At 58.5% G+C, this 22,542-nt stretch overlaps 10 non-coding genes across 10 annotated transcripts; all 10 read right to left on the reverse strand.

Annotated features, from left to right (window-relative positions):
• Positions 1-1,760: 1,760 nt before the first annotated feature.
• On the reverse strand, positions 1,761-1,879 carry LOC145427649 (5S ribosomal RNA). Its single transcript, XR_013908191.1, has one exon. It is a non-coding gene; the product is annotated as a 5S ribosomal RNA (ribosomal RNA).
• Positions 1,880-3,484: 1,605 nt separating this feature from the next.
• Positions 3,485-3,603, reverse strand: LOC145427650 (5S ribosomal RNA). The gene has a single exon (XR_013908192.1). It is a non-coding gene; the product is annotated as a 5S ribosomal RNA (ribosomal RNA).
• Positions 3,604-4,778: 1,175 nt separating this feature from the next.
• Positions 4,779-4,897, reverse strand: LOC145426429 (5S ribosomal RNA). Its single transcript, XR_013907139.1, has one exon. It is a non-coding gene; the product is annotated as a 5S ribosomal RNA (ribosomal RNA).
• A 3,029-nt stretch (positions 4,898-7,926) lies between these two features.
• On the reverse strand, positions 7,927-8,045 carry LOC145427651 (5S ribosomal RNA). Its single transcript, XR_013908193.1, has one exon. It is a non-coding gene; the product is annotated as a 5S ribosomal RNA (ribosomal RNA).
• A 977-nt stretch (positions 8,046-9,022) lies between these two features.
• On the reverse strand, positions 9,023-9,141 carry LOC145426943 (5S ribosomal RNA). Its single transcript, XR_013907664.1, has one exon. It is a non-coding gene; the product is annotated as a 5S ribosomal RNA (ribosomal RNA).
• A 3,056-nt stretch (positions 9,142-12,197) lies between these two features.
• Positions 12,198-12,316, reverse strand: LOC145427652 (5S ribosomal RNA). Its single transcript, XR_013908194.1, has one exon. It is a non-coding gene; the product is annotated as a 5S ribosomal RNA (ribosomal RNA).
• A 1,175-nt stretch (positions 12,317-13,491) lies between these two features.
• LOC145426430 (5S ribosomal RNA) lies at positions 13,492-13,610 on the reverse strand. Its single transcript, XR_013907140.1, has one exon. It is a non-coding gene; the product is annotated as a 5S ribosomal RNA (ribosomal RNA).
• A 4,175-nt stretch (positions 13,611-17,785) lies between these two features.
• Positions 17,786-17,904, reverse strand: LOC145427653 (5S ribosomal RNA). Its single transcript, XR_013908195.1, has one exon. It is a non-coding gene; the product is annotated as a 5S ribosomal RNA (ribosomal RNA).
• A 1,605-nt stretch (positions 17,905-19,509) lies between these two features.
• LOC145427654 (5S ribosomal RNA) lies at positions 19,510-19,628 on the reverse strand. Its single transcript, XR_013908196.1, has one exon. It is a non-coding gene; the product is annotated as a 5S ribosomal RNA (ribosomal RNA).
• A 1,175-nt stretch (positions 19,629-20,803) lies between these two features.
• LOC145426431 (5S ribosomal RNA) lies at positions 20,804-20,922 on the reverse strand. Its single transcript, XR_013907141.1, has one exon. It is a non-coding gene; the product is annotated as a 5S ribosomal RNA (ribosomal RNA).
• Positions 20,923-22,542: the final 1,620 nt, after the last annotated feature.

Here is a 22,542-nt window from a genome sequence, read left to right on the forward strand (position 1 = left end):
GTGGCCTCAGCCAGCAGCCACAGGCCCTGGTGTGGTGTAAATGGCCTCAGCCAGCAGCCACAGGCCCTGGTGTGGTGTAAGTGGCCTCAGCCAGAGCCACAGGCCATGGTGTGGTGTAAGTGGCCTCAGCCAGTGCCACAGGCCCTGGTGTGGTGTAAGTGGCCTGAGCAAGAGCCACAGACCCTGGTGTGGTGTAATTGGCCTCAATAGCAACTAATGCCCTGGTGTGGTGTAGGTGGCCTCAGCCAGCAGCCACAGGCCCTGGTGTGGTGTAAGTGGCCTCAGCCAGTGCCACAGGCCCTGGTGTGGTGTAAGGGGCCTCAATAGCAACTAATGCCCTGGTGTGGTGTAAGTGGCCTCAGCCACCAGCCACAGGCACTGGTGTGGTGTAAGTGGCCTCAGCCAGCAGCCACAGGCCCTGGTGTGGTGTAAGTGGCCTCAGCCAGCAGCCACAGGCCCTGGTGTGGTGTAAGTGGCCTGAGCCAGCTGCCACAGGCCGTAGTGTGGTGTAAGTGGCCTCAGCCAGAAGCCACAGGCACTGGTGTGGTGTAAGTGCCCTCAGCCAGCAGCCACACGCCCTGGTGTGGTGTAAGTGACCTCAGCCAGCAGCCAAAGGCCCTGGTGTGGTGTAAGTGGCCTCAGCCAGCAGCCACAGGCCCTGGTGTGGTGTAAGTGGCCTCAGCCAGTGCCACAGGCCCTGGTGTGGTGTAAGTGGCCTGAGCAAGAGTCACAGACCCTGGTGTGGTGTAATTGGCCTCAATAGCAACTAATGCCCTGGTGTGGTGTAGGTGGCCTCAGCCAGCAGCCACAGGCCCTGGTGTGGTGTAAGTGGCCTCAGCCAGTGCCACAGGCCCTGGTGTGGTGTAAGTGGCCTGAGCAAGAGCCACAGGCCCTGGTGTGGTGTAAGTGGCCTCAGCCAGAAGCCACAGGCACTGGTGTGGTGTAAGTGCCCTCAGCCAGCAGCCACAGGCACTGGTGTGGTGTAAGTGACCTCAGCCAGCAGCCACAGGCCCTGGTGTGGTGTAAGTGGCCTCAGCCAGCAGCCACAGGCCCTGGTGTGGTGTAAGTGGCCTCAGCCAGAAGCCACAGGCACTGGTGTGGTGTAAGTGCCCTCAGCCAGCAGCCACAGGCACTGGTGTGGTGTAAGTGACCTCAGCCAGCAGCCACATGCCCTGGTGTGGTGTAAGTGGCCTCAGCCAGCAGCCACAGGCCCTGGTGTGGTGTAAGTGGCCTCAGCCACTGCCACAGGCCCTGGTGTGGTGTAAGTGGCCTGAGCAAGAGTCACAGACGCTGGTGTGGTGTAATTGGCCTCAATAGCAACTAATGCCCTGGTGTGGTGTAGGTGGCCTCAGCCAACAGCCACAGGCCCTGGTGTGGTGTAAGTGGCCTCAGCCAGTGCCACAGGCCATGGTGTGGTGTAAGTGGCCTGAGCAAGAGCCACAGACCCTGGTGTGGTGTAATTGGCCTCAATAGCAACTAATGCCCTGGTGTGGTGTAAGTGGCCTCAGCCAGCAGCCACAGGCCCTGGTGTGGTGTAAGTGGCCTCAGCCAGCAGCCACAGGCCCTGATGTGGTGTAAGTGGCCCCAGCCGGTCACTCAGGCCCTGGTGTGGTGTAGGTGGCATCAGCTAGCAGCACAAGACATTGGAAAACAGCCAAAAGCAATGTCGTTAATGTGCCCTCATTAATGGGCAGCTGCTTTTGGTCTTTTAATACACCCCTTCTCTGGATCAAAAGCTGTTCAATGACATGAAAATGAAAGGCTTACAGCACCAGGTATTCCCAGGTAGTCTCCCATCCAAGTACTAACCAAGCCCAGCCCTGCTTAGCTTCCGAGATCAGACGAGGTCGGGCGTGCTCAGGGTGGTATGGCCGTAAGCTGCTGGCCCCAGCACAATGTCTCAATTTATGGATTCAACTGATTAGGTGGCAAGTACCTGAAGTTACGAAGACAATCCTTTAACCATACCTGCATGTTTGCATAATACCCTAACCCAAAGGCTCAGTTTAGCATTTATCTAACAGCACAGGCCCTGGATTGTTGAAGATGGCCTCAGGAACCAGCACAGGGCCTGGTGTGTTGTACATGGCCACAGCTAGCAGCACAGGGCCTGGTTTGGTGAAAATGGCCTCGGCCAGAAGCGCAGGGCCTGGTGTGATGTGAGTGGCCTGAGCCAGAAGCCACAGGCACTGGTGTGGTGTAAGTGGCCTCAGCCAGCAGCCACAGGCCCTGGTGTGGTGTAAGTGGCCTCAGCCAGAGCCACAGGCCCTGGTGTGGTGTAAGTGGCCTCAGCCAGTGCCACAGGCCCTGGTGTGGTGTAAGTGGCCTGAGCAAGAGCCAAAGACCCTGGTGTGGTGTAATTGGCCTCAATAGCAACTAATGCCCTGGTGTGGTGTAGGTGGCCTCAGCCAGCAGCCACAGGCCCTGGTGTGGTGTAAGTGGCCTCAATAGCAACTAATGCCCTGGTGTGGTGTAAGTGGCCTCAGCCAGCAGCCACAGGCCCTGGTGTGGTGTAAGTGGCCTGAGCAAGAGCCACAGACCCTGGTGTGGTGTAATTGGCCTCAATAGCAACTAAGACCCTGGTGTGGTGTAGGTGGCCTCAGCCAGCAGCCACAGGCCCTGGTGTGGTGTAAGTGGCCTCAGCCAGCAGCCACAGGCCCTGGTGTGGTGTAAGTGGCCTCAGCCAGCAGCCACAGGCCCTGGTGTGGTGTAAGTGGCCTCAGCCAGCAGCCACAGGCCCTGGTGTGGTGTAAGTGGCCTCAGCCAGCAGCCACAGGCCCTGGTGTGGTGTAAGTGGCCTCAGCCAGCAGCCACAGGCCCTGGTGTGGTGTAAGTGGCCTCAGCCAGAGCCACAGGCCCTGGTGTGGTGTAAGTGGCCTCAGCCAGTGCCACAGGCCCTGGTGTGGTGTAAGTGACCTATATAGCAACTAATGCCCTGGTGTGGTGTAAGTGGCCTCAGCCAGCAGCCACAGGCCCTGGTGTGGTGTAAGTGGCCTCAGCCACTGCCACAGGCCCTGGTGTGGTGTAAGTGGCCTCAATAGCAACTAAGGCCCTGGTGTGGTGTAGGTGGCCTCAGCCAGCAGCCACAGGCCCTGGTGTGGTGTAAGTGGCCTCAGCCAGTGCCACAGGCCCTGGTGTGGTGTAAGTGGCCTGAGCAAGAGCCACAGACCATGGTGTGGTGTAATTGGTCTCAATAGCAACTAATGCTCTGGTGTGGTGTAAGTGGCCTCAGCCAGCAGCCACAGGCCCTGGTGTGGTGTAAGTGGCCTCAGCCAGCAGCCACAGGCCCTGATGTGGTGTAAGTGGCCCCAGCCGGTCACTCAGGCCCTGGTGTGGTGTAGGTGGCATCAGCTAGCAGCACAAGACATTGGAAAACAGCCAAAAGCAATGTCGTTAATGTGCCCTCATTAATGGGCAGCTGCTTTTGGTCTTTTAATACACCCCTTCTCTGGATCAAAAGCGGTTCAATGACATGAAAATGAAAGGCTTACAGCACCAGGTATTCCCAGGTAGTCTCCCATCCAAGTACTAACCAAGCCCAGCCCTGCTTAGCTTCCGAGATCAGACGAGGTCGGGCGTGCTCAGGGTGGTATGGCCGTAAGCTGCTGGCCCCAGCACAATGTCTCAATTTATGGATTCAACTGATTAGGTGGCAAGTACCTGAAGTTACGAAGACAATCCTTTAACCATACCTGCATGTTTGCATAATACCCTAACCCAAAGGCTCAGTTTAGCATTTATCTAACAGCACAGGCCCTGGATTGTTGAAGATGGCCTCAGGAACCAGCACAGGGCCTGGTGTGTTGTACATGGCCACAGCTAGCAGCACAGGGCCTGGTTTGGTGAAGATGGCCTCGGCCAGAAGCGCAGGGCCTGGTGTGATGTGAGTGGCCTGAGCAAGAGCCACAGGCCCTGGTGTGGTGTAAGTGGCCTCAGCCAGAAGCCACAGGCACTGGTGTGGTGTAAGTGGCCTCAGCCAGCAGCCACAGGCCCTGGTGTGGTGTAAGTGGCCTCAGCCAGCAGCCACAGGCCCTGGTGTGGTGTAAGTGGCCTCAGCCAGAGCCACAGGCCCTGGTGTGGTGTAAGTGGCCTCAGCCAGTGCCACAGGCCCTGGTGTGGTGTAAGTGGCCTGAGCAAGAGCCACAGACCCTGGTGTGGTGTAATTGGCCTCAATAGCAACTAATGCCCTGGTGTGGTGTAGGTGGCCTCAGCCAGCAGCCACAGGCCCTGGTGTGGTGTAAGTGGCCTCAGCCAGCAGCCACAGGCCCTGGTGTGGTGTAAGTGGCCTGAGCAAGAGCCACAGACCCTGGTGTGGTGTAATTGGCCTCAATAGCAACTAAGGCCCTGGTGTGGTGTAGGTGGCCTCAGCCAGCAGCCACAGGCCCTGGTGTGGTGTAAGTGGCCTCAGCCAGCAGCCACAGGCCCTGGTGTGGTGTAAGTGGCCTCAGCCAGCAGCCACAGGCCCTGATGTGGTGTAAGTGGCCTCAGCCAGAGCCACAGGCCCTGGTGTGGTGTAAGTGGCCTCAGCCAGCAGCCACAGGCCCTGGTGTGGTGTAAGTGGCCTCAGCCAGAGCCACAGGCCCTGATGTGGTGTAAGTGGCCCCAGCCGGTCACTCAGGCCCTGGTGTGGTGTAGGTGGCATCAGCTAGCAGCACAAGACATTGGAAAACAGCCAAAAGCAATGTCGTTAATGTGCCCTCATTAATGGGCAGCTGCTTTTGGTCTTTTAATACACCCCTTCTCTGGATCAAAAGCGGTTCAATGACATGAAAATGAAAGGCTTACAGCACCAGGTATTCCCAGGCAGTCTCCCATCCAAGTACTAACCAAGCCCAGCCCTGCTTAGCTTCCGAGATCAGACGAGGTCGGGCGTGCTCAGGGTGGTATGGCCGTAAGCTGCTGGCCCCAGCACAATGTCTCAATTTATGGATTCAACTGATTAGGTGGCAAGTACCTGAAGTTACGAAGACAATCCTTTAACCATACCTGCATGTTTCCATAATACCCTAACCCAAAGGCTCAGTTTAGCATTTATCTAACAGCACAGGCCCTGGTGTGTTGTACATGGCCACAGCTAGCAGCACAGGGCCTGGTTTGGTGAAGATGGCCTCGGCCAGAAGCGCAGGGCCTGGTGTGATGTGAGTGGCCTGAGCAAGAGCCACAGGCCCTGGTGTGGTGTAAGTGGCCTCAGCCAGAAGCCACAGGCACTGGTGTGGTGTAAGTGGCCTCAGCCAGCAGCCACAGGCCCTGGTGTGGTGTAAGTGGCCTCAGCCAGCAGCCACAGGCCCTGGTGTGGTGTAAATGGCCTCAGCCAGCAGCCACAGGCCCTGGTGTGGTGTAAGTGGCCTCAGCCAGAGCCACAGGCCCTGGTGTGGTGTAAGTGGCCTCAGCCAGTGCCACAGGCCCTGGTGTGGTGTAAGTGGCCTGAGCAAGAGCCACAGACCCTGGTGTGGTGTAATTGGCCTCAATAGCAACTAATGCCCTGGTGAGGTGTAGGTGGCCTCAGCCAGCAGCCACAGGCCCTGGTGTGGTGTAAGTGGCCTCAGCCAGTGCCACAGGCCCTGGTGTGGTGTAAGGGGCCTCAATAGCAACTAATGCCCTGGTGTGGTGTAAGTGGCCTCAGCCAGCAGCCACAGGCACTGGTGTGGTGTAAGTGGCCTCAGCCAGCAGCCACAGGCCCTGGTGTGGTGTAAGTGGCCTCAGCCAGCAGCCACAGGCCCTGGTGTGGTGTAAGTGGCCTGAGCCAGCTGCCACAGGCCCTGGTGTGGTGTAAGTGGCCTCAGCCAGAAGCCACAGGTACTGGTGTTGTGTAAGTGCCCTCAGCCAGCAGCCACAGGCCCTGGTGTGGTGTAAGTGACCTCAGCCAGCAGCCACAGGCCCTGGTGTGGTGTAAGTGGCCTCAGCCAGCAGCCACAGGCCCTGGTGTGGTGTAAGTGGCCTCAGCCAGTGCCACAGGCCCTGGTGTGGTGTAAGTGGCCTGAGCAAGAGTCACAGACCCTGGTGTGGTGTAATTGGCCTCAATAGCAACTAATGCCCTGGTGTGGTGTAGGTGGCCTCAGCCAGCAGCCACAGGCCCTGGTGTGGTGTAAGTGGCCTCAGCCAGTGCCACAGGCCCTGGTGTGGTGTAAGGGGCCTCAATAGCAACTAATGCCCTGGTGTGGTGTAAGTGGCCTCAGCCAGCAGCCACAGGCACTGGTGTGGTGTAAGTGCCCTCAGCCAGCAGCCACAGGCCCTGGTGTGGTGTAAGTGGCCTCAGCCAGCAGCCACAGGCCCTGGTGTGGTGTAAGTGGCCTCAGCAAGAGCCACAGGCCCTGGTGTGGTGTAAGTGGCCTCAGCCAGAAGCCACAGGCACTGGTGTGGTGTAAGTGCCCTCAGCCAGCAGCCACAGGCACTGGTGTGGTGTAAGTGACCTCAGCCAGCAGCCACAGGCCCTGGTGTGGTGTAAGTGGCCTCAGCCAGCAGCCACAGGCCCTGGTGTGGTGTAAGTGGCCTCAGCCAGTGCCACAGGCCCTAGTGTGGTGTAAGTGGCCTGAGCAAGAGTCACAGACCCTGGTGTGGTGTAATTGGCCTCAATAGCAACTAATGCCCTGGTGTGGTGTAGGTGGCCTCAGCCAGCAGCCACAGGCCCTGGTGTGGTGTAAGTGGCCTCAGCCAGTGCCACAGGCCCTGATGTGGTGTAAGTGGCCTGAGCAAGAGCCACAGACCCTGGTGTGGTGTAATTGGCCTCAATAGCAACTAATGCCCTGGTGTGGTGTAAGTGGCCTCAGCCAGAAGCCACAGGCACTGGTGTGGTGTAAGTGGCCTCAGCCAGCAGCCACAGGCCCTGATGTGGTGTAAGTGGCCCCAGCCAGCAGCCACAGGCCCTGGTGTGGTGTAAGTGGCCTCAGCCAAAAGCCACAGGCACTGGTGTGGTGTAAGTGCCCTCAGCCAGCAGCCACAGGCACTGGTGTGGTGTAAGTGACCTCAGCCAGCAGCCACAGGCCCTGGTGTGGTGTAAGTGGCCTCAGCCAGCAGCCACAGGCCCTGGTGTGGTGTAAGTGGCCTCAGCCAGTGCCACAGGCCCTGGTGTGGTGTAAGTGGCCTGAGCAAGAGTCACAGACCCTGGTGTGGTGTAATTGGCCTCAATAGCAACTAATGCCCTGGTGTGGTGTAAGTGGCCTCAGCCAGCAGCCACAGGCCCTGGTGTGGTGTAAGTGGCCTGAGCAAGAGCCACAGGCCCTGGTGTGGTGTAAGTGGCCTCAGCCAGAAGCCACAGGCACTGGTGTGGTGTAAGTGGCCTCAGACAGCAGCCACAGTCCCTGGTGTGGTGAAAGTGGCCTCAGCCAGCAGCCACAGGCCCTGGTGTGGTGTAAATGGCCTCAGCCAGCAGCCACAGGCCCTGGTGTGGTGTAAGTGGCCTCAGCCAGAGCCACAGGCCATGGTGTGGTGTAAGTGGCCTCAGCCAGTGCCACAGGCCCTGGTGTGGTGTAAGTGGCCTGAGCAAGAGCCACAGACCCTGGTGTGGTGTAATTGGCCTCAATAGCAACTAATGCCCTGGTGTGGTGTAGGTGGCCTCAGCCAGCAGCCACAGGCCCTGGTGTGGTGTAAGTGGCCTGAGCAAGAGCCACAGACCCTGGTGTGGTGTAATTGGCCTCAATAGCAACTAATGCCCTGGTGTGGTGTAAGTGGCCTCAGCCAGCAGCCACAGGCCCTGGTGTGGTGTAAGTGGCCTCAGCCAGCAGCCACAGGCCCTGATGTGGTGTAAGTGGCCCCAGCCGGTCACTCAGGCCCTGGTGTGGTGTAGGTGGCATCAGCTAGCAGCACAAGACATTGGAAAACAGCCAAAAGCAATGTCGTTAATGTGCCCTCATTAATGGGCAGCTGCTTTTGGTCTTTTAATACACCCCTTCTCTGGATCAAAAGCTGTTCAATGACATGAAAATGAAAGGCTTACAGCACCAGGTATTCCCAGGTAGTCTCCCATCCAAGTACTAACCAAGCCCAGCCCTGCTTAGCTTCCGAGATCAGACGAGGTCGGGCGTGCTCAGGGTGGTATGGCCGTAAGCTGCTGGCCCCAGCACAATGTCTCAATTTATGGATTCAACTGATTAGGTGGCAAGTACCTGAAGTTACGAAGACAATCCTTTAACCATACCTGCATGTTTGCATAATACCCTAACCCAAAGGCTCAGTTTAGCATTTATCTAACAGCACAGGCCCTGGATTGTTGAAGATGGCCTCAGGAACCAGCACAGGGCCTGGTGTGTTGTACATGGCCACAGCTAGCAGCACAGGGCCTGGTTTGGTGAAAATGGCCTCGGCCAGAAGCGCAGGGCCTGGTGTGATGTGAGTGGCCTGAGCCAGAAGCCACAGGCACTGGTGTGGTGTAAGTGGCCTCAGCCAGCAGCCACAGGCCCTGGTGTGGTGTAAGTGGCCTCAGCCAGAGCCACAGGCCCTGGTGTGGTGTAAGTGGCCTGAGCAAGAGCCAAAGACCCTGGTGTGGTGTAATTGGCCTCAATAGCAACTAATGCCCTGGTGTGGTGTAGGTGGCCTCAGCCAGCAGCCACAGGCCCTGGTGTGGTGTAAGTGGCCTCAATAGCAACTAATGCCCTGGTGTGGTGTAAGTGGCCTCAGCCAGCAGCCACAGGCCCTGGTGTGGTGTAAGTGGCCTGAGCAAGAGCCACAGACCCTGGTGTGGTGTAATTGGCCTCAATAGCAACTAAGACCCTGGTGTGGTGTAGGTGGCCTCAGCCAGCAGCCACAGGCCCTGGTGTGGTGTAAGTGGCCTCAGCCAGCAGCCACAGGCCCTGGTGTGGTGTAAGTGGCCTCAGCCAGCAGCCACAGGCCCTGATGTGGTGTAAGTGGCCCCAGCCGGTCACTCAGGCCCTGGTGTGGTGTAGGTGGCATCAGCTAGCAGCACAAGACATTGGAAAACAGCCAAAAGGAATGTCGTTAATGTGCCCTCATTAATGGGCAGCTGCTTTTGGTCTTTTAATACACCCCTTCTCTGGATCAAAAGCGGTTCAATGACATGAAAATGAAAGGCTTACAGCACCAGGTATTCCCAGGCAGTCTCCCATCCAAGTACTAACCAAGCCCAGCCCTGCTTAGCTTCCAAGATCAGACGAGGTCGGGCGTGCTCAGGGTGGTATGGCCGTAAGCTGCTGGCCCCAGCACAATGTCTCAATTTATGGATTCAACTGATTAGGTGGCAAGTACCTGAAGTTACGAAGACAATCCTTTAACCATACCTGCATGTTTGCATAATACCCTAACCCAAAGGCTCAGTTTAGCATTTATCTAACAGCACAGGCCCTGGATTGTTGAAGATGGCCTCAGGAACCAGCACAGGGCCTGGTGTGTTGTACATGGCCACAGCTAGCAGCACAGGGCCTGGTTTGGTGAAGATGGCCTCGGCCAGAAGCGCAGGGCCTGGTGTGATGTGAGTGTTCTGAGCAAGAGCCACAGGCCCTGGTGTGGTGTAAGTGGCCTCAGCCAGAAGCCACAGGCACTGGTGTGGTGTAAGTGGCCTCAGCAAGCAGCCAGAGGCCCTGGTGTGGTTTAAGTGGCCTCAGCCAGCAGCCACAGGCCCTGGTGTGGTGTAAGTGGCCTCAGCCAGAGCCACAGGCCCTGGTGTGGTGTAAGTGGCCTCAGCCAGTGCCACAGGCCCTGGTGTGGTGTAAGTGGCCTCAGCCAGTGCCACAGGCCCTGGTGTGGTGTAAGTGGCCTGAGCAAGAGCCACAGACCCTGGTGTGGTGTAACTGGCCTCAATAGCAACTAATGCCCTGGTGAGGTGTAGGTGGCCTCAGCCAGCAGCCACAGGCCCTGGTGTGGTGTAAGTGGCCTCAGCCAGTGCCACAGGCCCTGGTGTGGTGTAAGGGGCCTCAATAGCAACTAATGCCCTGGTGTGGTGTAAGTGGCCTCAGCCAGCAGCCACAGGCACTGGTGTGGTGTAAGTGGCCTCAGCCAGTGCCACAGGCCCTGGTGTGGTGTAAGTGGCCTCAGCCAGTGCCACAGGCCCTGGTGTGGTGTAAGTGGCCTGAGCAAGAGCCACAGACCCTGGTGTGGTGTAACTGGCCTCAATAGCAACTAATGCCCTGGTGAGGTGTAGGTGGCCTCAGCCAGCAGCCACAGGCCCTGGTGTGGTGTAAGTGGCCTCAGCCAGTGCCACAGGCCCTGGTGTGGTGTAAGGGGCCTCAATAGCAACTAATGCCCTGGTGTGGTGTAAGTGGCCTCAGCCAGCAGCCACAGGCACTGGTGTGGTGTAAGTGGCCTCAGCCAGCAGCCACAGGCCCTGGTGTGGTGTAAGTGGCCTCAGCCAGCAGCCACAGGCCCTGGTGTGGTGTAAGTGGCCTGAGCCAGAAGCCACAGGCACTGGTGTGGTGTAAGTGGCCTCAGCCAGAAGCCACAGGCACTGGTGTGGTGTAAGTGCCCTCAGCCAGCAGCCACAGGCCCTGGTGTGGTGTAAGTGACCTCAGCCAGCAGCCACAGGCCCTGGTGTGGTGTAAGTGGCCTCAGCCAGCAGCCACAGGCCCTGGTGTGGTGTAAGTGGCCTCAGCCAGTGCCACAGGCCCTGGTGTGGTGTAAGTGGCCTGAGCAAGAGTCACAGACCCTGGTGTGGTGTAATTGGCCTCAATAGCAACTAATGCCCTGGTGTGGTGTAGGTGGCCTCAGCCAGCAGCCACAGGCCCTGGTGTGGTGTAAGTGGCCTCAGCCAGTGCCACAGGCCCTGGTGTGGTGTAAGGGGCCTCAATAGCAACTAATGCCCTGGTGTGGTGTAAGTGGCCTCAGCCAGCAGCCACAGGCCCTGGTGTGGTGTAAGTGGCCTCAGCCAGCAGCCACAGGCCCTGGTGTGGTGTAAGTGGCCTCAGCCAGCAGCCACAGGCCCTGGTGTGGTGTAAGTGGCCTCAGCCAGTGCCACAGGCCCTGGTGTGGTGTAAGTGGCCTCAGCCAGTGCCACAGACCCTGGTGTGGTGTAATTGGCCTCAATAGCAACTAATGCCCTGGTGTGGTGTAGGTGGCCTCAGCCAGCAGCCACAGGCCCTGGTGTGGTGTAAGTGGCCTCAATAGCAACTAATGCCCTGGTGTGGTGTAAGTGGCCTCAGCCAGCAGCCACAGGCCCTGGTGTGGTGTAAGTGGCCTCAGCCACTGCCACAGGCCCTGGTGTGGTGTAAGTGGCCTCAATAGCAACTAAGGCCCTGGTGTGGTGTAAGTGGCCTCAGCCAGTGCCACAGGCCCTGGTGTGGTGTAAGTGGCCTCAGCCAGCAGCCACAGGCCCTGGTGTGGTGTAAGTGGCCTCAGCCAGTGCCACAGGCCCTGGTGTGGTGTAAGTGGCCTCAGCCAGAGCCACAGGCCCTGGTGTGGTGTAAGTGGCCTCAGCCAGTGCCACAGGCCCTGGTGTGGTGTAAGTGGCCTGAGCAAGAGCCACAGGCCCTGGTGTGGTGTAAGTGGCCTCAGCCAGCAGCCACAGGCCCTGGTGTGGTGTAAGTGGCCTCAGCCAGCAGCCACAGGCCCTGGTGTGGTGTAAGTGGCCTCAGCCAGCAGCCACAGGCCCTGGTGTGGTGTAAGTGGCCTCAGCCAGAGCCACAGGCCCTGGTGTGGTGTAAGTGGCCTCAGCCAGTGCCACAGGCCCTGGTGTGGTGTAAGTGACCTATATAGCAACTAATGCCCTGGTGTGGTGTAAGTGGCCTCAGCCAGCAGCCACAGGCCCTGGTGTGGTGTAAGTGGCCTCAGCCACTGCCACAGGCCCTGGTGTGGTGTAAGTGGCCTCAATAGCAACTAAGGCCCTGGTGTGGTGTAGGTGGCCTCAGCCAGCAGCCACAGGCCCTGGTGTGGTGTAAGTGGCCTCAGCCAGTGCCACAGGCCCTGGTGTGGTGTAAGTGGCCTGAGCAAGAGCCACAGACCATGGTGTGGTGTAATTGGTCTCAATAGCAACTAATGCTCTGGTGTGGTGTAAGTGGCCTCAGCCAGCAGCCACAGGCCCTGGTGTGGTGTAAGTGGCCTCAGCCAGCAGCCACAGGCCCTGATGTGGTGTAAGTGGCCCCAGCCGGTCACTCAGGCCCTGGTGTGGTGTAGGTGGCATCAGCTAGCAGCACAAGACATTGGAAAACAGCCAAAAGCAATGTCGTTAATGTGCCCTCATTAATGGGCAGCTGCTTTTGGTCTTTTAATACACCCCTTCTCTGGATCAAAAGCGGTTCAATGACATGAAAATGAAAGGCTTACAGCACCAGGTATTCCCAGGTAGTCTCCCATCCAAGTACTAACCAAGCCCAGCCCTGCTTAGCTTCCGAGATCAGACGAGGTCGGGCGTGCTCAGGGTGGTATGGCCGTAAGCTGCTGGCCCCAGCACAATGTCTCAATTTATGGATTCAACTGATTAGGTGGCAAGTACCTGAAGTTACGAAGACAATCCTTTAACCATACCTGCATGTTTGCATAATACCCTAACCCAAAGGCTCAGTTTAGCATTTATCTAACAGCACAGGCCCTGGATTGTTGAAGATGGCCTCAGGAACCAGCACAGGGCCTGGTGTGTTGTACATGGCCACAGCTAGCAGCACAGGGCCTGGTTTGGTGAAGATGGCCTCGGCCAGAAGCGCAGGGCCTGGTGTGATGTGAGTGGCCTGAGCAAGAGCCACAGGCCCTGGTGTGGTGTAAGTGGCCTCAGCCAGAAGCCACAGGCACTGGTGTGGTGTAAGTGGCCTCAGCCAGCAGCCACAGGCCCTGGTGTGGTGTAAGTGGCCTCAGCCAGCAGCCACAGGCCCTGGTGTGGTGTAAGTGGCCTCAGCCAGAGCCACAGGCCGTGGTGTGGTGTAAGTGGCCTCAGCCAGTGCCACAGGCCCTGGTGTGGTGTAAGTGGCCTGAGCAAGAGCCACAGACCCTGGTGTGGTGTAATTGGCCTCAATAGCAACTAATGCCCTGGTGTGGTGTAGGTGGCCTCAGCCAGCAGCCACAGGCCCTGGTGTGGTGTAAGTGGCCTCAGCCAGCAGCCACAGGCCCTGGTGTGGTGTAAGTGGCCTGAGCAAGAGCCACAGACCCTGGTGTGGTGTAATTGGCCTCAATAGCAACTAAGGCCCTGGTGTGGTGTAGGTGGCCTCAGCCAGCAGCCACAGGCCCTGGTGTGGTGTAAGTGGCCTCAGCCAGCAGCCACAGGCCCTGGTGTGGTGTAAGTGGCCTCAGCCAGCAGCCACAGGCCCTGATGTGGTGTAAGTGGCCTCAGCCAGAGCCACAGGCCCTGGTGTGGTGTAAGTGGCCTCAGCCAGCAGCCACAGGCCCTGGTGTGGTGTAAGTGGCCTCAGCCAGAGCCACAGGCCCTGATGTGGTGTAAGTGGCCCCAGCCGGTCACTCAGGCCCTGGTGTGGTGTAGGTGGCATCAGCTAGCAGCACAAGACATTGGAAAACAGCCAAAAGCAATGTCGTTAATGTGCCCTCATTAATGGGCAGCTGCTTTTGGTCTTTTAATACACCCCTTCTCTGGATCAAAAGCGGTTCAATGACATGAAAATGAAAGGCTTACAGCACCAGGTATTCCCAGGCAGTCTCCCATCCAAGTACTAACCAAGCCCAGCCCTGCTTAGCTTCCGAGATCAGACGAGGTCGGGCGTGCTCAGGGTGGTATGGCCGTAAGCTGCTGGCCCCAGCACAATGTCTCAATTTATGGATTCAACTGATTAGGTGGCAAGTACCTGAAGTTACGAAGACAATCCTTTAACCATACCTGCATGTTTCCATAATACCCTAACCCAAAGGCTCAGTTTAGCATTTATCTAACAGCACAGGCCCTGGTGTGTTGTACATGGCCACAGCTAGCAGCACAGGGCCTGGTTTGGTGAAGATGGCCTCGGCCAGAAGCGCAGGGCCTGGTGTGATGTGAGTGGCCTGAGCAAGAGCCACAGGCCCTGGTGTGGTGTAAGTGGCCTCAGCCAGAAGCCACAGGCACTGGTGTGGTGTAAGTGGCCTCAGCCAGCAGCCACAGGCCCTGGTGTGGTGTAAGTGGCCTCAGCCAGCAGCCACAGGCCCTGGTGTGGTGTAAATGGCCTCAGCCAGCAGCCACAGGCCCTGGTGTGGTGTAAGTGGCCTCAGCCAGAGCCACAGGCCCTGGTGTGGTGTAAGTGGCCTCAGCCAGTGCCACAGGCCCTGGTGTGGTGTAAGTGGCCTGAGCAAGAGCCACAGACCCTGGTGTGGTGTAATTGGCCTCAATAGCAACTAATGCCCTGGTGAGGTGTAGGTGGCCTCAGCCAGCAGCCACAGGCCCTGGTGTGGTGTAAGTGGCCTCAGCCAGTGCCACAGGCCCTGGTGTGGTGTAAGGGGCCTCAATAGCAACTAATGCCCTGGTGTGGTGTAAGTGGCCTCAGCCAGCAGCCACAGGCACTGGTGTGGTGTAAGTGGCCTCAGCCAGCAGCCACAGGCCCTGGTGTGGTGTAAGTGGCCTCAGCCAGCAGCCACAGGCCCTGGTGTGGTGTAAGTGGCCTGAGCCAGCTGCCACAGGCCCTGGTGTGGTGTAAGTGGCCTCAGCCAGAAGCCACAGGTACTGGTGTTGTGTAAGTGCCCTCAGCCAGCAGCCACAGGCCCTGGTGTGGTGTAAGTGACCTCAGCCAGCAGCCACAGGCCCTGGTGTGGTGTAAGTGGCCTCAGCCAGCAGCCACAGGCCCTGGTGTGGTGTAAGTGGCCTCAGCCAGTGCCACAGGCCCTGGTGTGGTGTAAGTGGCCTGAGCAAGAGTCACAGACCCTGGTGTGGTGTAATTGGCCTCAATAGCAACTAATGCCCTGGTGTGGTGTAGGTGGCCTCAGCCAGCAGCCACAGGCCCTGGTGTGGTGTAAGTGGCCTCAGCCAGTGCCACAGGCCCTGGTGTGGTGTAAGGGGCCTCAATAGCAACTAATGCCCTGGTGTGGTGTAAGTGGCCTCAGCCAGCAGCCACAGGCACTGGTGTGGTGTAAGTGCCCTCAGCCAGCAGCCACAGGCCCTGGTGTGGTGTAAGTGGCCTCAGCCAGCAGCCACAGGCCCTGGTGTGGTGTAAGTGGCCTCAGCAAGAGCCACAGGCCCTGGTGTGGTGTAAGTGGCCTCAGCCAGAAGCCACAGGCACTGGTGTGGTGTAAGTGCCCTCAGCCAGCAGCCACAGGCACTGGTGTGGTGTAAGTGACCTCAGCCAGCAGCCACAGGCCCTGGTGTGGTGTAAGTGGCCTCAGCCAGCAGCCACAGGCCCTGGTGTGGTGTAAGTGGCCTCAGCCAGTGCCACAGGCCCTAGTGTGGTGTAAGTGGCCTGAGCAAGAGTCACAGACCCTGGTGTGGTGTAATTGGCCTCAATAGCAACTAATGCCCTGGTGTGGTGTAGGTGGCCTCAGCCAGCAGCCACAGGCCCTGGTGTGGTGTAAGTGGCCTCAGCCAGTGCCACAGGCCCTGATGTGGTGTAAGTGGCCTGAGCAAGAGCCACAGACCCTGGTGTGGTGTAATTGGCCTCAATAGCAACTAATGCCCTGGTGTGGTGTAAGTGGCCTCAGCCAGAAGCCACAGGCACTGGTGTGGTGTAAGTGGCCTCAGCCAGCAGCCACAGGCCCTGATGTGGTGTAAGTGGCCCCAGCCAGCAGCCACAGGCCCTGGTGTGGTGTAAGTGGCCTCAGCCAAAAGCCACAGGCACTGGTGTGGTGTAAGTGCCCTCAGCCAGCAGCCACAGGCACTGGTGTGGTGTAAGTGACCTCAGCCAGCAGCCACAGGCCCTGGTGTGGTGTAAGTGGCCTCAGCCAGCAGCCACAGGCCCTGGTGTGGTGTAAGTGGCCTCAGCCAGTGCCACAGGCCCTGGTGTGGTGTAAGTGGCCTGAGCAAGAGTCACAGACCCTGGTGTGGTGTAATTGGCCTCAATAGCAACTAATGCCCTGGTGTGGTGTAAGTGGCCTCAGCCAGCAGCCACAGGCCCTGGTGTGGTGTAAGTGGCCTGAGCAAGAGCCACAGGCCCTGGTGTGGTGTAAGTGGCCTCAGCCAGAAGCCACAGGCACTGGTGTGGTGTAAGTGGCCTCAGCCAGCAGCCACAGTCCCTGGTGTGGTGAAAGTGGCCTCAGCCAGCAGCCACAGGCCCTGGTGTGGTGTAAATGGCCTCAGCCAGCAGCCACAGGCCCTGGTGTGGTGTAAGTGGCCTCAGCCAGAGCCACAGGCCATGGTGTGGTGTAAGTGGCCTCAGCCAGTGCCACAGGCCCTGGTGTGGTGTAAGTGGCCTGAGCAAGAGCCACAGACCCTGGTGTGGTGTAATTGGCCTCAATAGCAACTAATGCCCTGGTGTGGTGTAGGTGGCCTCAGCCAGCAGCCACAGGCCCTGGTGTGGTGTAAGTGGCCTCAGCCAGTGCCACAGGCCCTGGTGTGGTGTAAGGGGCCTCAATAGCAACTAATGCCCTGGTGTGGTGTAAGTGGCCTCAGCCACCAGCCACAGGCACTGGTGTGGTGTAAGTGGCCTCAGCCAGCAGCCACAGGCCCTGGTGTGGTGTAAGTGGCCTCAGCCAGCAGCCACAGGCCCTGGTGTGGTGTAAGTGGCCTGAGCCAGCTGCCACAGGCCGTAGTGTGGTGTAAGTGGCCTCAGCCAGAAGCCACAGGCACTGGTGTGGTGTAAGTGCCCTCAGCCAGCAGCCACACGCCCTGGTGTGGTGTAAGTGACCTCAGCCAGCAGCCAAAGGCCCTGGTGTGGTGTAAGTGGCCTCAGCCAGCAGCCACAGGCCCTGGTGTGGTGTAAGTGGCCTCAGCCAGTGCCACAGGCCCTGGTGTGGTGTAAGTGGCCTGAGCAAGAGTCACAGACCCTGGTGTGGTGTAATTGGCCTCAATAGCAACTAATGCCCTGGTGTGGTGTAGGTGGCCTCAGCCAGCAGCCACAGGCCCTGGTGTGGTGTAAGTGGCCTCAGCCAGTGCCACAGGCCCTGGTGTGGTGTAAGTGGCCTGAGCAAGAGCCACAGGCCCTGGTGTGGTGTAAGTGGCCTCAGCCAGAAGCCACAGGCACTGGTGTGGTGTAAGTGCCCTCAGCCAGCAGCCACAGGCACTGGTGTGGTGTAAGTGACCTCAGCCAGCAGCCACAGGCCCTGGTGTGGTGTAAGTGGCCTCAGCCAGCAGCCACAGGCCCTGGTGTGGTGTAAGTGGCCTCAGCCAGAAGCCACAGGCACTGGTGTGGTGTAAGTGCCCTCAGCCAGCAGCCACAGGCACTGGTGTGGTGTAAGTGACCTCAGCCAGCAGCCACATGCCCTGGTGTGGTGTAAGTGGCCTCAGCCAGCAGCCACAGGCCCTGGTGTGGTGTAAGTGGCCTCAGCCAGTGCCACAGGCCCTGGTGTGGTGTAAGTGGCCTGAGCAAGAGTCACAGACGCTGGTGTGGTGTAATTGGCCTCAATAGCAACTAATGCCCTGGTGTGGTGTAGGTGGCCTCAGCCAACAGCCACAGGCCCTGGTGTGGTGTAAGTGGCCTCAGCCAGTGCCACAGGCCATGGTGTGGTGTAAGTGGCCTGAGCAAGAGCCACAGACCCTGGTGTGGTGTAATTGGCCTCAATAGCAACTAATGCCCTGGTGTGGTGTAAGTGGCCTCAGCCAGCAGCCACAGGCCCTGGTGTGGTGTAAGTGGCCTCAGCCAGCAGCCACAGGCCCTGATGTGGTGTAAGTGGCCCCAGCCGGTCACTCAGGCCCTGGTGTGGTGTAGGTGGCATCAGCTAGCAGCACAAGACATTGGAAAACAGCCAAAAGCAATGTCGTTAATGTGCCCTCATTAATGGGCAGCTGCTTTTGGTCTTTTAATACACCCCTTCTCTGGATCAAAAGCTGTTCAATGACATGAAAATGAAAGGCTTACAGCACCAGGTATTCCCAGGTAGTCTCCCATCCAAGTACTAACCAAGCCCAGCCCTGCTTAGCTTCCGAGATCAGACGAGGTCGGGCGTGCTCAGGGTGGTATGGCCGTAAGCTGCTGGCCCCAGCACAATGTCTCAATTTATGGATTCAACTGATTAGGTGGCAAGTACCTGAAGTTACGAAGACAATCCTTTAACCATACCTGCATGTTTGCATAATACCCTAACCCAAAGGCTCAGTTTAGCATTTATCTAACAGCACAGGCCCTGGATTGTTGAAGATGGCCTCAGGAACCAGCACAGGGCCTGGTGTGTTGTACATGGCCACAGCTAGCAGCACAGGGCCTGGTTTGGTGAAAATGGCCTCGGCCAGAAGCGCAGGGCCTGGTGTGATGTGAGTGGCCTGAGCCAGAAGCCACAGGCACTGGTGTGGTGTAAGTGGCCTCAGCCAGCAGCCACAGGCCCTGGTGTGGTGTAAGTGGCCTCAGCCAGAGCCACAGGCCCTGGTGTGGTGTAAGTGGCCTCAGCCAGTGCCACAGGCCCTGGTGTGGTGTAAGTGGCCTGAGCAAGAGCCAAAGACCCTGGTGTGGTGTAATTGGCCTCAATAGCAACTAATGCCCTGGTGTGGTGTAGGTGGCCTCAGCCAGCAGCCACAGGCCCTGGTGTGGTGTAAGTGGCCTCAATAGCAACTAATGCCCTGGTGTGGTGTAAGTGGCCTCAGCCAGCAGCCACAGGCCCTGGTGTGGTGTAAGTGGCCTGAGCAAGAGCCACAGACCCTGGTGTGGTGTAATTGGCCTCAATAGCAACTAAGACCCTGGTGTGGTGTAGGTGGCCTCAGCCAGCAGCCACAGGCCCTGGTGTGGTGTAAGTGGCCTCAGCCAGCAGCCACAGGCCCTGGTGTGGTGTAAGTGGCCTCAGCCAGCAGCCACAGGCCCTGGTGTGGTGTAAGTGGCCTCAGCCAGCAGCCACAGGCCCTGGTGTGGTGTAAGTGGCCTCAGCCAGCAGCCACAGGCCCTGGTGTGGTGTAAGTGGCCTCAGCCAGCAGCCACAGGCCCTGGTGTGGTGTAAGTGGCCTCAGCCAGAGCCACAGGCCCTGGTGTGGTGTAAGTGGCCTCAGCCAGTGCCACAGGCCCTGGTGTGGTGTAAGTGACCTATATAGCAACTAATGCCCTGGTGTGGTGTAAGTGGCCTCAGCCAGCAGCCACAGGCCCTGGTGTGGTGTAAGTGGCCTCAGCCACTGCCACAGGCCCTGGTGTGGTGTAAGTGGCCTCAATAGCAACTAAGGCCCTGGTGTGGTGTAGGTGGCCTCAGCCAGCAGCCACAGGCCCTGGTGTGGTGTAAGTGGCCTCAGCCAGTGCCACAGGCCCTGGTGTGGTGTAAGTGGCCTGAGCAAGAGCCACAGACCATGGTGTGGTGTAATTGGTCTCAATAGCAACTAATGCTCTGGTGTGGTGTAAGTGGCCTCAGCCAGCAGCCACAGGCCCTGGTGTGGTGTAAGTGGCCTCAGCCAGCAGCCACAGGCCCTGATGTGGTGTAAGTGGCCCCAGCCGGTCACTCAGGCCCTGGTGTGGTGTAGGTGGCATCAGCTAGCAGCACAAGACATTGGAAAACAGCCAAAAGCAATGTCGTTAATGTGCCCTCATTAATGGGCAGCTGCTTTTGGTCTTTTAATACACCCCTTCTCTGGATCAAAAGCGGTTCAATGACATGAAAATGAAAGGCTTACAGCACCAGGTATTCCCAGGTAGTCTCCCATCCAAGTACTAACCAAGCCCAGCCCTGCTTAGCTTCCGAGATCAGACGAGGTCGGGCGTGCTCAGGGTGGTATGGCCGTAAGCTGCTGGCCCCAGCACAATGTCTCAATTTATGGATTCAACTGATTAGGTGGCAAGTACCTGAAGTTACGAAGACAATCCTTTAACCATACCTGCATGTTTGCATAATACCCTAACCCAAAGGCTCAGTTTAGCATTTATCTAACAGCACAGGCCCTGGATTGTTGAAGATGGCCTCAGGAACCAGCACAGGGCCTGGTGTGTTGTACATGGCCACAGCTAGCAGCACAGGGCCTGGTTTGGTGAAGATGGCCTCGGCCAGAAGCGCAGGGCCTGGTGTGATGTGAGTGGCCTGAGCAAGAGCCACAGGCCCTGGTGTGGTGTAAGTGGCCTCAGCCAGAAGCCACAGGCACTGGTGTGGTGTAAGTGGCCTCAGCCAGCAGCCACAGGCCCTGGTGTGGTGTAAGTGGCCTCAGCCAGCAGCCACAGGCCCTGGTGTGGTGTAAGTGGCCTCAGCCAGAGCCACAGGCCCTGGTGTGGTGTAAGTGGCCTCAGCCAGTGCCACAGGCCCTGGTGTGGTGTAAGTGGCCTGAGCAAGAGCCACAGACCCTGGTGTGGTGTAATTGGCCTCAATAGCAACTAATGCCCTGGTGTGGTGTAGGTGGCCTCAGCCAGCAGCCACAGGCCCTGGTGTGGTGTAAGTGGCCTCAGCCAGCAGCCACAGGCCCTGGTGTGGTGTAAGTGGCCTGAGCAAGAGCCACAGACCCTGGTGTGGTGTAATTGGCCTCAATAGCAACTAAGGCCCTGGTGTGGTGTAGGTGGCCTCAGCCAGCAGCCACAGGCCCTGGTGTGGTGTAAGTGGCCTCAGCCAGCAGCCACAGGCCCTGGTGTGGTGTAAGTGGCCTCAGCCAGCAGCCACAGGCCCTGATGTGGTGTAAGTGGCCTCAGCCAGAGCCACAGGCCCTGGTGTGGTGTAAGTGGCCTCAGCCAGCAGCCACAGGCCCTGGTGTGGTGTAAGTGGCCTCAGCCAGAGCCACAGGCCCTGATGTGGTGTAAGTGGCCCCAGCCGGTCACTCAGGCCCTGGTGTGGTGTAGGTGGCATCAGCTAGCAGCACAAGACATTGGAAAACAGCCAAAAGCAATGTCGTTAATGTGCCCTCATTAATGGGCAGCTGCTTTTGGTCTTTTAATACACCCCTTCTCTGGATCAAAAGCGGTTCAATGACATGAAAATGAAAGGCTTACAGCACCAGGTATTCCCAGGCAGTCTCCCATCCAAGTACTAACCAAGCCCAGCCCTGCTTAGCTTCCGAGATCAGACGAGGTCGGGCGTGCTCAGGGTGGTATGGCCGTAAGCTGCTGGCCCCAGCACAATGTCTCAATTTATGGATTCAACTGATTAGGTGGCAAGTACCTGAAGTTACGAAGACAATCCTTTAACCATACCTGCATGTTTCCATAATACCCTAACCCAAAGGCTCAGTTTAGCATTTATCTAACAGCACAGGCCCTGGTGTGTTGTACATGGCCACAGCTAGCAGCACAGGGCCTGGTTTGGTGAAGATGGCCTCGGCCAGAAGCGCAGGGCCTGGTGTGATGTGAGTGGCCTGAGCAAGAGCCACAGGCCCTGGTGTGGTGTAAGTGGCCTCAGCCAGAAGCCACAGGCACTGGTGTGGTGTAAGTGGCCTCAGCCAGCAGCCACAGGCCCTGGTGTGGTGTAAGTGGCCTCAGCCAGCAGCCACAGGCCCTGGTGTGGTGTAAATGGCCTCAGCCAGCAGCCACAGGCCCTGGTGTGGTGTAAGTGGCCTCAGCCAGAGCCACAGGCCCTGGTGTGGTGTAAGTGGCCTCAGCCAGTGCCACAGGCCCTGGTGTGGTGTAAGTGGCCTGAGCAAGAGCCACAGACCCTGGTGTGGTGTAATTGGCCTCAATAGCAACTAATGCCCTGGTGAGGTGTAGGTGGCCTCAGCCAGCAGCCACAGGCCCTGGTGTGGTGTAAGTGGCCTCAGCCAGTGCCACAGGCCCTGGTGTGGTGTAAGGGGCCTCAATAGCAACTAATGCCCTGGTGTGGTGTAAGTGGCCTCAGCCAGCAGCCACAGGCACTGGTGTGGTGTAAGTGGCCTCAGCCAGCAGCCACAGGCCCTGGTGTGGTGTAAGTGGCCTCAGCCAGCAGCCACAGGCACTGGTGTGGTGTAAGTGGCCTCAGCCAGCAGCCACAGGCCCTGGTGTGGTGTAAGTGGCCTCAGCCAGCAGCCACAGGCCCTGGTGTGGTGTAAGTGGCCTGAGCCAGCTGCCACAGGCCCTGGTGTGGTGTAAGTGGCCTCAGCCAGAAGCCACAGGTACTGGTGTTGTGTAAGTGCCCTCAGCCAGCAGCCACAGGCCCTGGTGTGGTGTAAGTGACCTCAGCCAGCAGCCACAGGCCCTGGTGTGGTGTAAGTGGCCTCAGTCAGCAGCCACAGGCCCTGGTGTGGTGTAAGTGGCCTCAGCCAGTGCCACAGGCCCTGGTGTGGTGTAAGTGGCCTGAGCAAGAGTCACAGACCCTGGTGTGGTGTAATTGGCCTCAATAGCAACTAATGCCCTGGTGTGGTGTAGGTGGCCTCAGCCAGCAGCCACAGGCCCTGGTGTGGTGTAAGTGGCCTCAGCCAGTGCCACAGGCCCTGGTGTGGTGTAAGGGGCCTCAATAGCAACTAATGCCCTGGTGTGGTGTAAGTGGCCTCAGCCAGCAGCCACAGGCACTGGTGTGGTGTAAGTGCCCTCAGCCAGCAGCCACAGGCCCTGGTGTGGTGTAAGTGGCCTCAGCCAGCAGCCACAGGCCCTGGTGTGGTGTAAGTGGCCTCAGCAAGAGCCACAGGCCCTGGTGTGGTGTAAGTGGCCTCAGCCAGAAGCCACAGGCACTGGTGTGGTGTAAGTGCCCTCAGCCAGCAGCCACAGGCACTGGTGTGGTGTAAGTGACCTCAGCCAGCAGCCACAGGCCCTGGTG

This window comes from Astatotilapia calliptera, chromosome 3, assembly GCF_964374335.1.
Source record: "Astatotilapia calliptera chromosome 3, fAstCal68.1, whole genome shotgun sequence".
Classification (NCBI taxonomy): Eukaryota; Metazoa; Chordata; class Actinopteri; order Cichliformes; family Cichlidae; genus Astatotilapia; species Astatotilapia calliptera.